Source organism: Gavialis gangeticus, unplaced genomic scaffold, assembly GCF_001723915.1.
Source record: "Gavialis gangeticus isolate Ggan-Ray unplaced genomic scaffold, GavGan_comp1, whole genome shotgun sequence".
Taxonomy (NCBI): domain Eukaryota; kingdom Metazoa; phylum Chordata; order Crocodylia; family Gavialidae; genus Gavialis; species Gavialis gangeticus.
The window spans coordinates 38,799,445-38,812,852 of record NW_017728996.1 but is presented as its reverse complement, the minus strand read 5'-3'; the positions used below and the strand labels follow the sequence as shown (position 1 = coordinate 38,812,852).

General features: G+C 45.7%; 1 protein-coding gene across 5 annotated transcripts in view; it reads left to right on the top strand.

Moving 5' to 3' along the window:
- The window catches only part of APBA2 (amyloid beta precursor protein binding family A member 2), a 342,515-nt gene that overhangs the window by 144,200 nt on the left and 184,907 nt on the right, over positions 1 to 13,408 (top strand). The window lies entirely within an intron of this gene.

The window sequence follows — 13,408 nt, the reverse complement described above, 5'->3', positions numbered from 1 at the left end:
GACTCCAAGATCCTTTTCTGCCTCTGTGCTGACAAGAAGGGAGTTCCCCAGCCTGTAGGTATGGTGCTGGTTCTTCCTCCCCAGGTGCAGTACCTTGCACTTGTCCATGTTGAAACCCATCCTAATTTCATCCTCCCACCTCTGTAACCTGTCCAGATCTAGTTGTAGCCTGTCCCTCTCTTCTAGTGTGCTCACTTCACCCCACATCTTAGTGTCATCTGCAAACTTGAACAAGGTTCTTTTCACTTTCTTGTCCAAGTCACCAATGAAGATATTGAACAGTGCGAGCCCAAGGACCGAACCCTGGGGAACCCCACTGCCCACATCCCTCCAGATCGAAAATGACCGTCCATTACCACTTTCTGGGTGCGGCCCTCCAACCAATTTGTGACCCATCTGATTGTGTAGGCGTTGACACCACAGTCGCCTAATTTTTTAATGAGGATGGGGTGAGAGACAGTGTCGAAGGCCTTCCTAAAGTCCAGAAAGACTACGTCCACTGCAACACCCGCGTCCAAGGCTTTTGTGACCTGGTCATAGAAGGCAACCAGATTGGTCTGACAGGACCTGCCTCTAATGAACCCATGTTGATTGCCCCTAAGCATAATCTCCCCTGCTGGCCCCTTGCAGACGTGCTCCTGGTTAATTTTTTCAAAGAGCTTCCCCAGGACCGAGGTAAGACTAAAGGGCCTATAGTTTCCTGGGTCCTCTTTCCTCCCTTTTTTGAAAACGGGTACCACATTGGCCCTTTTCCAGTGTTCTGTCACCTCACCAGAGCACCATGAGTGCTTGTAAAGCTGTGCTAGGGGTCCTGTAATGACCTCTGCCAATTCCCTCAGCACTCTGGGGTGTAGATCATCAGGACCTGTGAAGTCCCTCCACAAGTTCCCTGACTAGGTCCTCACTGACTGTGGGCCTGGCTGTGCATCTCCTGGGTCCGTCTGGAATCCCAGTGGATGGGATGTCCCTGTCTGTGCTCAGAAAAGTGGAAGCAAATGTCTGTTAAAGACATTAGCTTTGTCATCTGGTGCTACTACCAAATTACCAAGCATGTCCTGCAGAGGCCTCATGTTACTTGGTACCTTCTTTTTACCCCCTATGTATTTAAAAAAGGACTTTTTGTTATCTTTGATCCGGGTCACTAGTCCCAGTACCATCTCTGCCTTAACCTGCCTAACAGCCCCCTTACAGTCTTGAGCAATGGAGGTATAATCCTCCTTGGTGATGGCCCCTCCCTTCCACTGGGTGTATGCCTCTTTTTTGGCTTTGAGACATTCCTGGATGCTTTTGGTAAGCCATGGGGGCTTTTGAGCACTCTTGTCCCCTTTGATCTGCATGGGGATTGTCACCCTTTGGGCTTGGAGGATTGTCTCCTTAAGGAACAACCGCTCTTCTTGGTCACCCAACTCCCCTCCCCTCTGGGACCTCAGTGCCTCCCCGACTAATCTCCTTACCTCATTGAAATCCGCCCTCCTGAAGTCCAGGGCTGCTCCCTTGCTGCAGGCCTTTGTCACCCTGTGCTGGATGGTGAACTCCAGTAGGTGATGATAGCTATTGCCCAGGTGGTCGAGAACCCACAGTCCCCTCACCAGGTCATTGCCTGTGGCCAGGACCAGGTCCAACAAGGCATTTCTCCTGGTGGGACTGTGCACCTCCTGGGTTATATGGAGGTCCTGTAACTCAGCTAGGAACCTATGTGAGCGGTCAGACCTGGCTGACTGCTCCTCCCAGCAGATGTCCAGATAGTTTAGGTCACCCTTGACTTAACTGCCTCCGTGAGCTGACCTGAGAATTCCCAGTCCAGCTCTTCCCCCTGGTTGGGTGATCTGTAGTAGACTCCCACTATTAGGTCCTTTTCTCCCCGACCCCCTTGTATTCTGACCCAGAGCACCTCAGTCTGCCCTACCTCAGACCCAGTGCTGTTTGCTGAAGATGTGTATTGCTCTTTGACATAGAGCGCCACACCCCCACCTTTCCTCCCCGTTCTATCCCACCTGTACGGCCTACAGCCCTTGATGTTTACCACCCAGTCATGTGTTGGATCCCACCAAGTTCCAGTGAGCCCAACTATGTCTGAGTTTGTGTTAGCTAGCAGGAGGGTAAGTTCCTCCTGCTTGTTCCCCATACTATGAGCATTAGTGTAGAGGCATTTAAGGCCTCCTGAGGGTGTATGTGCCTCCCCGCACCCAATCCCAGGACTGTCTGGGCCCCTGACTCTTACCTTGGTATTTCTTGTGCTGGTCGCCTGTCTTGGCTGGGCTGTTCTTGTGGGTGTCTCTTGGTTCGATGTTCTGTGGCTCCCTTGGTCCTCTTCCTCCCCCTCCCCTGACAAGCCTCGTTTAAAGCCCGCTGGAGGAGATCAGCCAACCTGAAAGAGAACATGCGCTTACCTTTGGGGGAGAGGTGAAGCCCATCCCACCTGAGCATGTCTCTTGTTCTGAAGTATGGGTTGTGGTCCAGAAAGCTGAAGCCTGCCATGAGACACCATTCCTGAAGCCACAAGTTGACGTCCCAGATGCAGGTCTCATGGTGTCTTCCACGTCCGCTGTAGGAATATTGGAGGATAGAGATTTAGTTTCTATCCCTTTTGGCATTAAGCTGGAAGATCAGTTACATGGTGAGTAAGTATTTCTGACTCTCTTTTTTGAGATGCATGAGCGATTTCTACTGTCAGTGGTGCCTGTCTTACACAAATATTTCTATTTTATTTACCAGAGCAATACTACTCCCATTTTGCCAGAGCCTAGATTGATTAAGACACCTGCCCAGTTGATAGCAGCAGTTAGGGAGCAAGTAAGATACTTGAACACTTGTCAGAAAATATTAAAGGGACACAAATATAAATTCTAATAATAAAAAAGCTGCTTAAAATAATGGAGTTGTTTACTTCCTTCTGCCAACTTTTGTACCAATTAACATTTACATCAACATCTTACAATATTTTTCTTCTCCCATGCTGCTGTGTGAAAGATCACAGAGAACTTATCCAGATAGAAGAAATAATTATGGGTTTGGTCAGTGCACAAAGTAAACAGAAAACATATTTCTATTTTTTATCATCTCAGTTACGGGATTCTTACATTGTTATACTTTCAGCAATATTAGGTAACTTCAGTGTTTGAAGTTGAAGTCTTTCTAAATAGTGTGATAGGTAATAAATAACTTTCTCATGTGGAGTTCTGACTTTTAAATCTTTAAGCCCTTGGCAGTACAAGCTGACAAAATCTACAGTTGGGCTAGGTAAGATAATAACATTGGTAAACCAATCTTTTGCTTACAGATTCAGGAATGACCTTTATCTGCAGGTGCAGCATTCCATAAGTAGCACACTGTATTATGGGTGTTTGTTTTCACCTTCTAAACCCCATAGGTGTTTGACACTCTAATAGATGAATTAGTGACTTGACCTTGTATGGTAGTTCTAGATTACAGATTAACTCTAGATTAACTCCTGGGTTACGAATCTCAGTTGCCCTGTATATTATGTAGCCAGGTGACTACAAGGTGCGAGCAACTGGGGAAGAGACCTGTTGTGTGTCCAGTAATTTGGTTTGAGGTTTGAAATAAGCAGTGGCCTTACAAGCCTTTATATTCCTTTATAAAAGAATTCCTATTCCGTTATACATAATTTTGTAAATATTCCAGAATTAATTAAAATTCATAATGCCCTGAAACAGTATTAGAGAAGAGAGGTAGAGCAACATTACAGACCAGGGAACCATAATCTCTGGCCCGTGGAGTTCCTGGCAGGCCTGTGAATTTGTGGGTGGGGCTGGCAGGGAAGGGGCCAGAGATTCTCTGTGCCAACGTAGCACTGCTTGGCCCACCACTTGCTCCACTGCTTCCATCGCTCACCTTGCACCACTGCCTCCACCACTGCCCCTCCCCACCCTCTGCTGCTTGCCCTATTGCTGCCAGGTACAGTTTGAGCCTCTGAAGGAGCTCTGCAGTCTGGAGCCAGCCAGTAGGGGAGAGGGGGAATGCCTGGTGTACATGATTGAAGTCAGACACCTAGAGCATAGTTTCTCAGCCTGTGGTACATGTACCCCTGGGGGTACATGAGATACAGGCAGGGAGAGCATGGGTACCCCAACACACTCTCTCTCTTGCCCTTTTTTCCTCTCTCTCTCGCCCCTTCCTCTCAAAACTATAGCAAAAAATTTGGTGCGCCATGCATTGTGCAGCATTTTAAATTCCCCACTAATAATTTGCCATTAAAGCCCTGCTAGCTTTGGCCAACCCTTGGTTGGTTCAGCCCTCCTAGCTTTGGCCAACATCACCTGTACCCTAGGCACATATTTGAGTTGTGCACTCTTGGTGTAAAAGGTGGTAGCCCTACCCACACCAGATCAGCTATCTGTCATATCACGTGGCCTTATATACACAGCCCTTCTTCCAACATATGGCACACATTAGTCTGTAAATATAAAATCCCCTGGAAAATTGAGTGTTGGGGTACTTATTAAAATTTTCAGAAGTTAGGGGGTACTTGCTACTTAAAAGGTCGAGAAACACTGACCTAGAGGGCATAGCAGCAGACTGGATTATAAGCAGAACATTTCAAGGTAGAAAATCATTTTTATTTAGTTATTCTATAGCCATCACACCTAGAGAAGTACATTATTTATTGAACAGGGTCTATTAGTATACATGCATAGTGAATCTGACAGACAGGTCTTCAGCGTGTTGAAAGCCAAGATAAGTAAAAGGGAGAGGACACATTTAAAATATGATAAGTGAAAGGATAAAAATAGACATGACAGCATGCTGCACTGTTATTTTATTGTCAGTTTTGAAAAAAATGTGTGCTCTCACCTTCTTCCTCAAAGTCAAAGCAATTTAAAAAAAGATGCATGTGAAAGAGAAAATTGGTGTTATAATAACAAAACAATAGATGCATTAGATGAACGAAAGCCAGAATGTTAATGCTTGTGAAAGGTACTTGGTTGGCTATCCTGGAGACTGAAATCCACAAGGGAGGCACCTGAAATTTTTGCCTGCCCACAGTCCACAAATTTGATTCTGTGAATTCCTTGTACATGTGAAACGATGGTTAGGTTGCCGTGGCTATTTAGTCTTTGGCCTCTGCAGATAAAGGTAACCAAAATTCCATTTATGGCAATGGTTTATGTGTGTTTGTCTGGGGAGATTTGCAGAGACCACAAAACTCACTTCATATAAGCTACAACACAATCCTACAAGAATAACCCTCGAAAAGGCTCTTTTAAAAATATATTATGCCTGCCTTCGTACTGCTTTTTTCTGATATGGGGTCAGTTGGAAGTAGGTAGTTTTTTCATTAGAGTCATGTTCAGTAAAGAGGTAAGGGTTCCCTTAACTGTGGAAGTAGATGTATGTCTTTTCTCTGAGACGCATTTTATTTCTATTATATTGAAGACTTCACTGAAAGAAACTACACTAAAGGAACTCTTTGTTAAATCCAGAAGCACTGAGGTTTGCTTTTGTCTTCAGCTTGTCTTCATTAATGGAGAACAGCTCTAGCTGTTCTGAAGGACTATAATATGCGGTGGCCAACTTCTTACCATCAGCACAGTTCTTCTAGTAGAGAATAATAATGTACAAACTCTGTTTCTCAAGAAGTGTTATATATTGTTTTCTTCAATGTAATATCCTCAACCGCTTTGAAAATAAGGGAGCTTGGAATTCAGCACCTTTGCTTTCAGAAAGACTGAATCTGTAAACAAATGCTGCTCACCTCTCTTTAGAAAAATAATTTGTTTCAGATGAGACTTGGGTTACTTGTTTTCTCTTTGATTTCCAATTTCTTCCTAAGCAATTTGACCTTCTGGAATATCAAATGTTGTAGGTGCCGTGAATTTGTCTGACGTCCTAATGACTACAGAGACAATGCATTCATATTTAGTGTTTTACTTTTTTGAATTTTAATTAGTACTTCCAGTGATAATTAACAAATCTCTGTGGGCAAAACCTTCTCTAATCTAAATTGTGAATCTCAGCAGATAGAAGATCAGATTCTATGTAGTGCAGATTAAGGGAAAGAATTTTGACCTAAATATTTAGAAAAATACTATGCCTGCCTAAGAACCTTAATTTGGTATTCATCATGATTCAAACGTACATAAGTAATGGATAGGGATGCTGTTTACTTATTAATAGTCCTGGTAATAACTACTAAATTTGTACAATGAGAAATGGACACTTAAATCCAAATCGTACTGTTGGCGACAGCATGCAACTCATACGAACATAATGGGGACTTATGGGTATACAAGGGCAGAACTTGAACTGCAGCTATTTCCTCTATAAGTCATGCAGCCATTTTAACAATGGCTTTTTACTTTTCTCTGCTTATTTACAGAGCAGTCCAGTAGTCTTGCTGTGCCCTCTCTCTTATTCCTTGCTTTTTCATAAGTTTTCAAATTTAGTTGTATTAGCAGTGTGGACTGCTGCTTAAGAACTGGAATGGCAAAGGATGATGAGGACTGGGACAGTTTTGGAGAGCTAGGCCAAAGGCAGCTTGGGTTTGTCTATTTAAAGTCATTCACTTAAGCCCAGAAGATTCAGAAATGAAGATTTGAACTGTAGTGTATTCTATTCTGGGCCCTGGTGACATCTCACATTAATATATTTGTTCTCCATGTATGCCATTATAAAGTTAATGCTTCATGAGGAAAATAGGAATAGGATGTACTTTGCACCATATATGTGATACATCTGAGTTAAGTTTGGGAGTAACTTTCATTTTATTATATTCCCATATTTAGGAACCATATAGTCTGTGTCAAATTATATTTTAATAAACTGTATTCAAAGAATGGTAGAGTAACAAAGTCAAACACTCAAAGGTTAGGAAATGCCAGACTGAACGTAGTCTATACAACTTTCATTTGCTCCTCTGACGCATACGCATCTGTGTGTACACGTAAAATTCAGTTTTAATTACATGATTACATTGTACTTTTCTACATACTGACATGAGGCTAGTGAGATCTTGCTCGTGAGTTTTACAGCTATTTTAAGACACCTTTTGTGTGGTGTCTTTTTGTGTTATTTTCTACATTTTTCAGAAAGAACTTCTGTTTTTTCAGTTTCCTATCATGCAGGACTGTACATACTCCCACCTGCTCATTTAGCTAAGGGCCTTGCTGCACATTAATTTCAGGTGGTTCCTGGAGCGCTTAAACTCTCAATTCTCCACACATTAACACCTGAAACTAGTTTTAAGCACTCTTTAGGCAGCTTAGTTATGCCACTCCAGGGCAAGTTTATGTCTGATCTGTGTTACCCAGCTTGTGTTTCATTAATGTGAGGCCACTCCCCACAAATGAGCTCCCCAAATTGCAGTGCTCCAGCATCTCTGGATTCACTGTCTCCTCCCCCATCCTCCTATTCTGGACAAACTTTCCACTCCTTAAACTCTGCTGCCCAGGGCAGTGGCTCTGGCACCAAGCCAACTCCTCCTCGTGCCTCCAGGGATGTGACCTTCCCACTCCCAGAGGTGCAACCCTGTGCAAATAGCCTGTAGAGCACATGCCAGCTAGCCAGGTTGCAAGGCACTAGCAGGTCCAGGCGTGGGGTCCAGTGGAAGGGCGGGGGAGAGGACAAGGTAGGAGGTTGGATTGGGCTCCCATGAGCTGGGTGTTCTTTCTTGAAGCAGGGGCAATAGCTCCCCAAAAAGCATCTTCCCTTACCACTCCTACCTCCCAGCCACCTCAGGAAGCACAACCAGCACCCATCACACCCTAGTCCCAAATCCCAATTTATTAAAAACATGAGACCTTCTTTAATTTACTACTTTATTTTTAATTATTTTTTTAATCCTTCAGTGTCTGACTTGCTTCATTTCACCACCCTTCCCTCACCCCCATTTTGTTTCTACCTGGAATTTCATTATCCACCCCCACCCCATAGTACCTCTCTGCCTCCAAGCTTCATGACCCTTCCCCTCCCCCTCATCTCTCCCCACACCCCTGCCTAAAGCAGGATAGAAGCCTGCCATGGCATGCCAGCCCTGTAGTGGCAACTCACAGTTGTAAGCCCCTAGCCAGGCCCCTGTTCACCAGTCCTCTAGTCACAAGTCACAGTTTTGCAGGTGGGAGACAGTCAGAAAAGGCTTTTAGTCTTAAGGTGTGACTGCTCCAAACTTAAATTAGCACTAACAGTGAACCACATTTGAGCAGCTCAAGGTGCAGCATGTAACAAGGGCCTTACATTGCTGACCTCTAACATGGGCTATATATTACTGACCCCTAACAGGGGTCAGCAGTATACAACCCATGGGCTGGATCCAACCCACACAGCTACTGGACCCAGCCTACAGAGCTGGAGATCTTTGTCTGCACCCAGGCCTGTGCCTGACTTAAGGCCAGATACTGAGGAATTGTACTGGGACTGGACAGCTTTCAGCTTTGACTACACTGTTGCCACTTCTCTCTGTCCTCCTGGCTCCAGTTCAACGCAGGGTGGGTGGCTTTGGTGATGTGTTAGTGGTGGAGCTACACCTGCGCTAGGCCAAGGAAGCACGGAGCTGCACCCACACCACCACCACTTTCCCAGCTCCCCACTCCCCACTGCAGTGCGCATGTAGCTTCCAGCTAGTGGGGAGCTGCCAGGACCAGGCATCTGCAACTGCATCCATGCTCCCTCTGCTTCCCACTGTGTCCCTTTCCTGGCAATCACAGTTGTGGAGTGGGGGATTGGGAGAAGTAGAAGTAGGTCAGGCGCAACTCCCAGCTACTTGGCTGCAGTGCAGGCATAGAGAAAGCCCCCTGTGGCTGACATGCCACCGAAGCTGCCTGGCACGCATTAGAATGCAGCTGGGTTGCTCGAGCCTGCAGCTTGTTAAAGGTTGCCAGCCTCTGTTGGAAATGGTAGCATTAGTAGATTGTCATTCTTCATGAGGACTAGAGAGAAGAGGCACACATCTTGCCAGTGGGTTTTACAGTTATTTTCAAACAGCAGAAAATTGTTGATTCAGGAATCCTAGGGTACAAGAGAGCATCCTTCAAGTGCTTTTTCTTACGTACATGCTCAGAATGTATGTACATGTACCTCAAGCATTTACTTTGATCCGATCTTACCTTGCCCTTACCTTAACAGTACCTCTGATCCTGCCTCTCCTTCTGTTCCATGCTAAGAGCTGAAGGGCAGTTTTTGCTTACTGCTTCTCAGTGCTTTTCAACTGCTATGGTTTGAGACCAAGACATTTTCTTGGTAGCTCACAATTCGTGTGGCCAACAAATCTCTCAAAGACTTATTTCAAATAACTCCTGTTGTTGTCCCCCCATGACAGGAGCAAGCTTTTGTGCCCAATGCAAGCACCATCCTGCCCCTGTCTACAGGTCAGCCACCCACCTCACTCATCTGCCAAGCCTTGATGTAATAATATTGATGTGATAATTTGGCAGGAATCTTCCCATTTTGCACCCCAATATTGTGGGGCTATCCACAGTTCTGTTCCACCCCTACACCATGGCCCAAGCCTTGCAGATGGCATTTCAGGCAGCCAACTCAACTGTCCCCTTCGTCCATTAGCTGTGGCCCCTTCCCTGGGATCTTCGGCTTCCCTTTAAGCCCTGGCCCTGTCTCAGGCCAGTTGGGACCCTGAGCTTCTCTGCTGTCTATGGGCAGACCTTGCAGTGGGCCCCGGTCTTTTTGACCCCTGTCTGGGTCCTGGCCGCAGCATTGACCAGTCGGGTCCCTCAGGTTAGGCTTAAGTCACCTACCTTTACTCAGAGACCAGGGTCCCCCATTCCCAGCTCAGGTGCTTCACAAAGCATGCCTGGCCCTGTAGAGTCACTCACCCCAGCAGGCTCAGGCACTTTAAGAAGCTTCCCTGGCCTTCCCTGGATTAGATGGATCATATAACCCACTCAAAGGTGAGGGCTGGGGTTAAGGCACCCCACCTGCCTTTTGCCAGGGAGGTAACTGGCTTGGTATTTCCTGGGGGCTCTCACGCCACTGGGAGTCCTACCAGACCACCCACTCCCATCAGGGTGCAGTTTTAGGTCATGGTCATAGTCAGGACCAGGCCCAGGACCAGGACCAGGACCAGGACCTCCTGCTCATACCTGCAAGATGTTCCCATGCAGCAACAGCTCAGCCAGGCAATGTTTCTTGCCTGCCTCTCAGCAGCAAACTGCTCTTGTTTATATAGGCCGACAGAGTTCTAAAATGGCCGCCGTAATCAAACACCTGTTGACTGCTTGATCTAGCCCTTAAAGTGGCAGGCACCAGTGGTGCCCTACCCCCCCCCCCCCTTCCTGTTTTCTCTGTTGTTTTCCCTCTCCTGTATTTGAGGACTTAATCACTTGTTTGGATTTGGAACCCTCTTCTTGCATACACTTTTTCTGGCTGCATCCTGTGCTGCCATCTGTTACCACTGGATTTATGACCCACATATCTTGTTCCAGGTAGACCCAAACCCTCAGACCAACCACAACTTCTTCCATTCAATAATAGGCAAATTTTACTGATACACAGTACTAGCAGATAAGAGTAATGCAGGCAAGGCAAACAAAATAACCCTCCTCCCCCTAATTCTATATCTACCAGGTCCAGGGTTTGCAGAGAGAAGGTACATCTAGCCAGTAAGTGAGATTCATCCTGTGGTTCTTTCTTGACTGTCAGATGTCAGCAGCCTTGCAGGGTGAGCTTGGAAGTCCATCTCTCCAAATGGCATGGGTGAGACAGGCTGGTGGTACACCCTCTATCCATGGTGACCTCAGATTCCCCCTTGGTGGACCCTTTCACTGCTTTGAAATCCCTTCTTTTGTATTCTTTTTCTCCTCTGATGACTCTTCATTTCCAGGTATCGTTGATTGGTTTTCCTGTGGTTGTCATACTATCCATGTTCTGTTCTGTCAGTACATTCCTTTGTTTCTTAAACCCATCACATTCACATTTCTTAATTTGGTCATTTACCAGTGTCTTTATTTGGGCATGCCCTTGTCTTCTAATTTGGTCTGTCCATGAAAACAGGAAATCCCAGGGGCTCTGCAGCTGGTCACTGTGACCCAGCCAATGCAGCAAGCCCATCTCAAATTATAGATTTTCAGGAAACATTGTGGTATATGTCTTCAATTTCCCAGGCTGTTTGTCTGCTGATTCCAGACACAGTGGCTGCCTTGAAGGCTGAAACTTTATCACAAACAGACTTTTAGAAACCTGTTAACCCTTGCCATTGCCCTGGACCATTGTTCTAATGCAATATCTACTTTACCAGTAGGCTAATGCCTAAAAAAAAATCTCTAAACATCATTTTCTAGCCATCACCACCATCATATTAGCCATCTTCTGCTTCTCCAGTGAACCTCTTCCTTCTATTTGGGTCAAGAAAGAGAACATTTCTATGTCTGTTCTGTGATGCTGTGTGCACCCTCTGACCACAAGAGGGCAGATAGAAGTGTCAAACTCCTTTCCAAGGGGTAGAATATTTTTTATCCACCCTACATCTTTCTTCTTAGTTTTTTCTTGTGCTGCAAGGAAGCTTAGGAATATCCTTAAGAAGATGAAGCCTGAACATCTGGACCAGAAGTTGTCAGAAGGTCCTTTTCTTGGACACAAAGATCAGAATTTGCAAGGGAAGTGCAAAATATTCCCTCGAAAGCCATGGCTTATCTCACACAGGACTAATTTCAGCTTGTGTGAGAATAAGCTGTGCTGGTTGAGAACAGTCACAACATTTCATAGATTTAATAGATTTCTAGGGTTGGAAGGGACCTGGTAGATCATCAGGTCTGACCCCCTGCTCCAGGCAAGAAAGTGTGCTGGGGTTAAGTAACCCCAGCCAGATGCCTGTCTAATCTTTCCTTGAACACCTTCAAGGTAGGGGAAAGCACCAGATCCCTTGGAAGCCCATTCCATATTTTGGCAACCCTTACCGTAAATAATTTCTTTCTTATATCCAATCTCAATCTATTCTCTTTCAGTTTGTGGCCATTACTTCTGGTAACCCTGAGGGGCGCCCTGGTAAACAGTGTGTCCCCTATTCTCTGCTGACCCCCCCCCAGTGAGTTTGTAGGCAGCCACAAGATCGCCTCTCAACCTTGTCTTGCGGAGGCTGAAGAGATTTAGGTCCCTCAGTCTGTCTTCATAGGGTCTTGCTTGCAGGCCCTCAACCATATGAGTAGCCCTCCTCTGAACCCTCTCAAGGTTGTCCACATCCCTCTTGAAGTGCGGCGCCCAAAACTGGACTTCATCTGCAGCCTGACCAGTGCCACACAAAGGTGAGCACCTGCCTATAAACTCTTGTCATGTTGCCTCCAGCATCTTTGTGACACTGAATACCAGGCTGTGACCTGGTACTTCAGAAAACAGTCAGTCTAGTCTATCTGTTTAGGCACTGTTGCAGCAGTCTTCCCCTTCAGCATAGTCCTAGTTTTATTTGTTTATGTTTAACAAGCATGGGAAGAGCCTGTTTGGTTTACCCTTGTGAGTGGCAGTATTATCTTTTTGAGGGACATATGGTGAGGAAGCAAACAGAAGTTCTTAGTCCAGTAGGTTCCGCTGATGATGAGAGAAGTCCAGTGCCAAACAAATAAGTATGCTAAAGAAGCAAGATGTGAGTTTATTCCAATTTGTTGCAGACAGTTCTACATCCAAGGCCTCCTTAATTGAGGACACTCTGCTGACATCTGCTGGTTTAAACATCTCCAGGTTGACTAACTTCTCTAAGCCTACAGGGAGATTTTCAACAATGTCTGTGTGAATTTTGGTGCCATCATTAAGTGTGTCTCCTTGTCTCCACCAGGTTTAACACCAATTACAGTCAACTGCATTATACTTTGTTTGGAGTGGGCCTGGGAGGGTTGTTTTTATCTGTTCCACATCACAATGATAGAGTTTTTCAGTGTCAGACACATGATGTGGTCTCATCTAGAGCCATGCCAAGGTATCCCATGATGCACAGCTCCTCTAGGGTCATTAGAGTAAACCTGGGTCTTGGTCATTAGAGTAATCCTACCTCTGTATGTTCTCGTTTGACCTAATGACACCCGGTAGTTTGTAAAATCTCCAGGCTATCCAACTCTTCTCTAAGCCTATGGGAAAGTTAGCAATGTCTATGAGCATTTTGATGCCATCCCTGAGTGTGTCAGATTATACTGACAATCATAGAATCATAGAAGTAGGGTCGGAAGGGACCTTGTAGATCTTCAAGTCCGACCCCCCGCCTGGGCGGGAGAAAAGACTGGACTCAAATGAGTCCAGCCAGGTAGTCATCAAGCCTCTTCTTAAAGATCCCCACGGTAGGAGCCAGCACCACTTCCCTAGGAAGTTGGTTCCAGCTCCTAGCCGCCCTAACTGTGAAGTAGTTCTTGCGGATGTCTAATCTAAATCTACTCTCTAATAATTTGTGTCCATTGTTCCTTGTCATGCCAGGGGGCGCTAGGGGAAACAGTGTCTCCCCTAAACCCTTCTGGTCCCC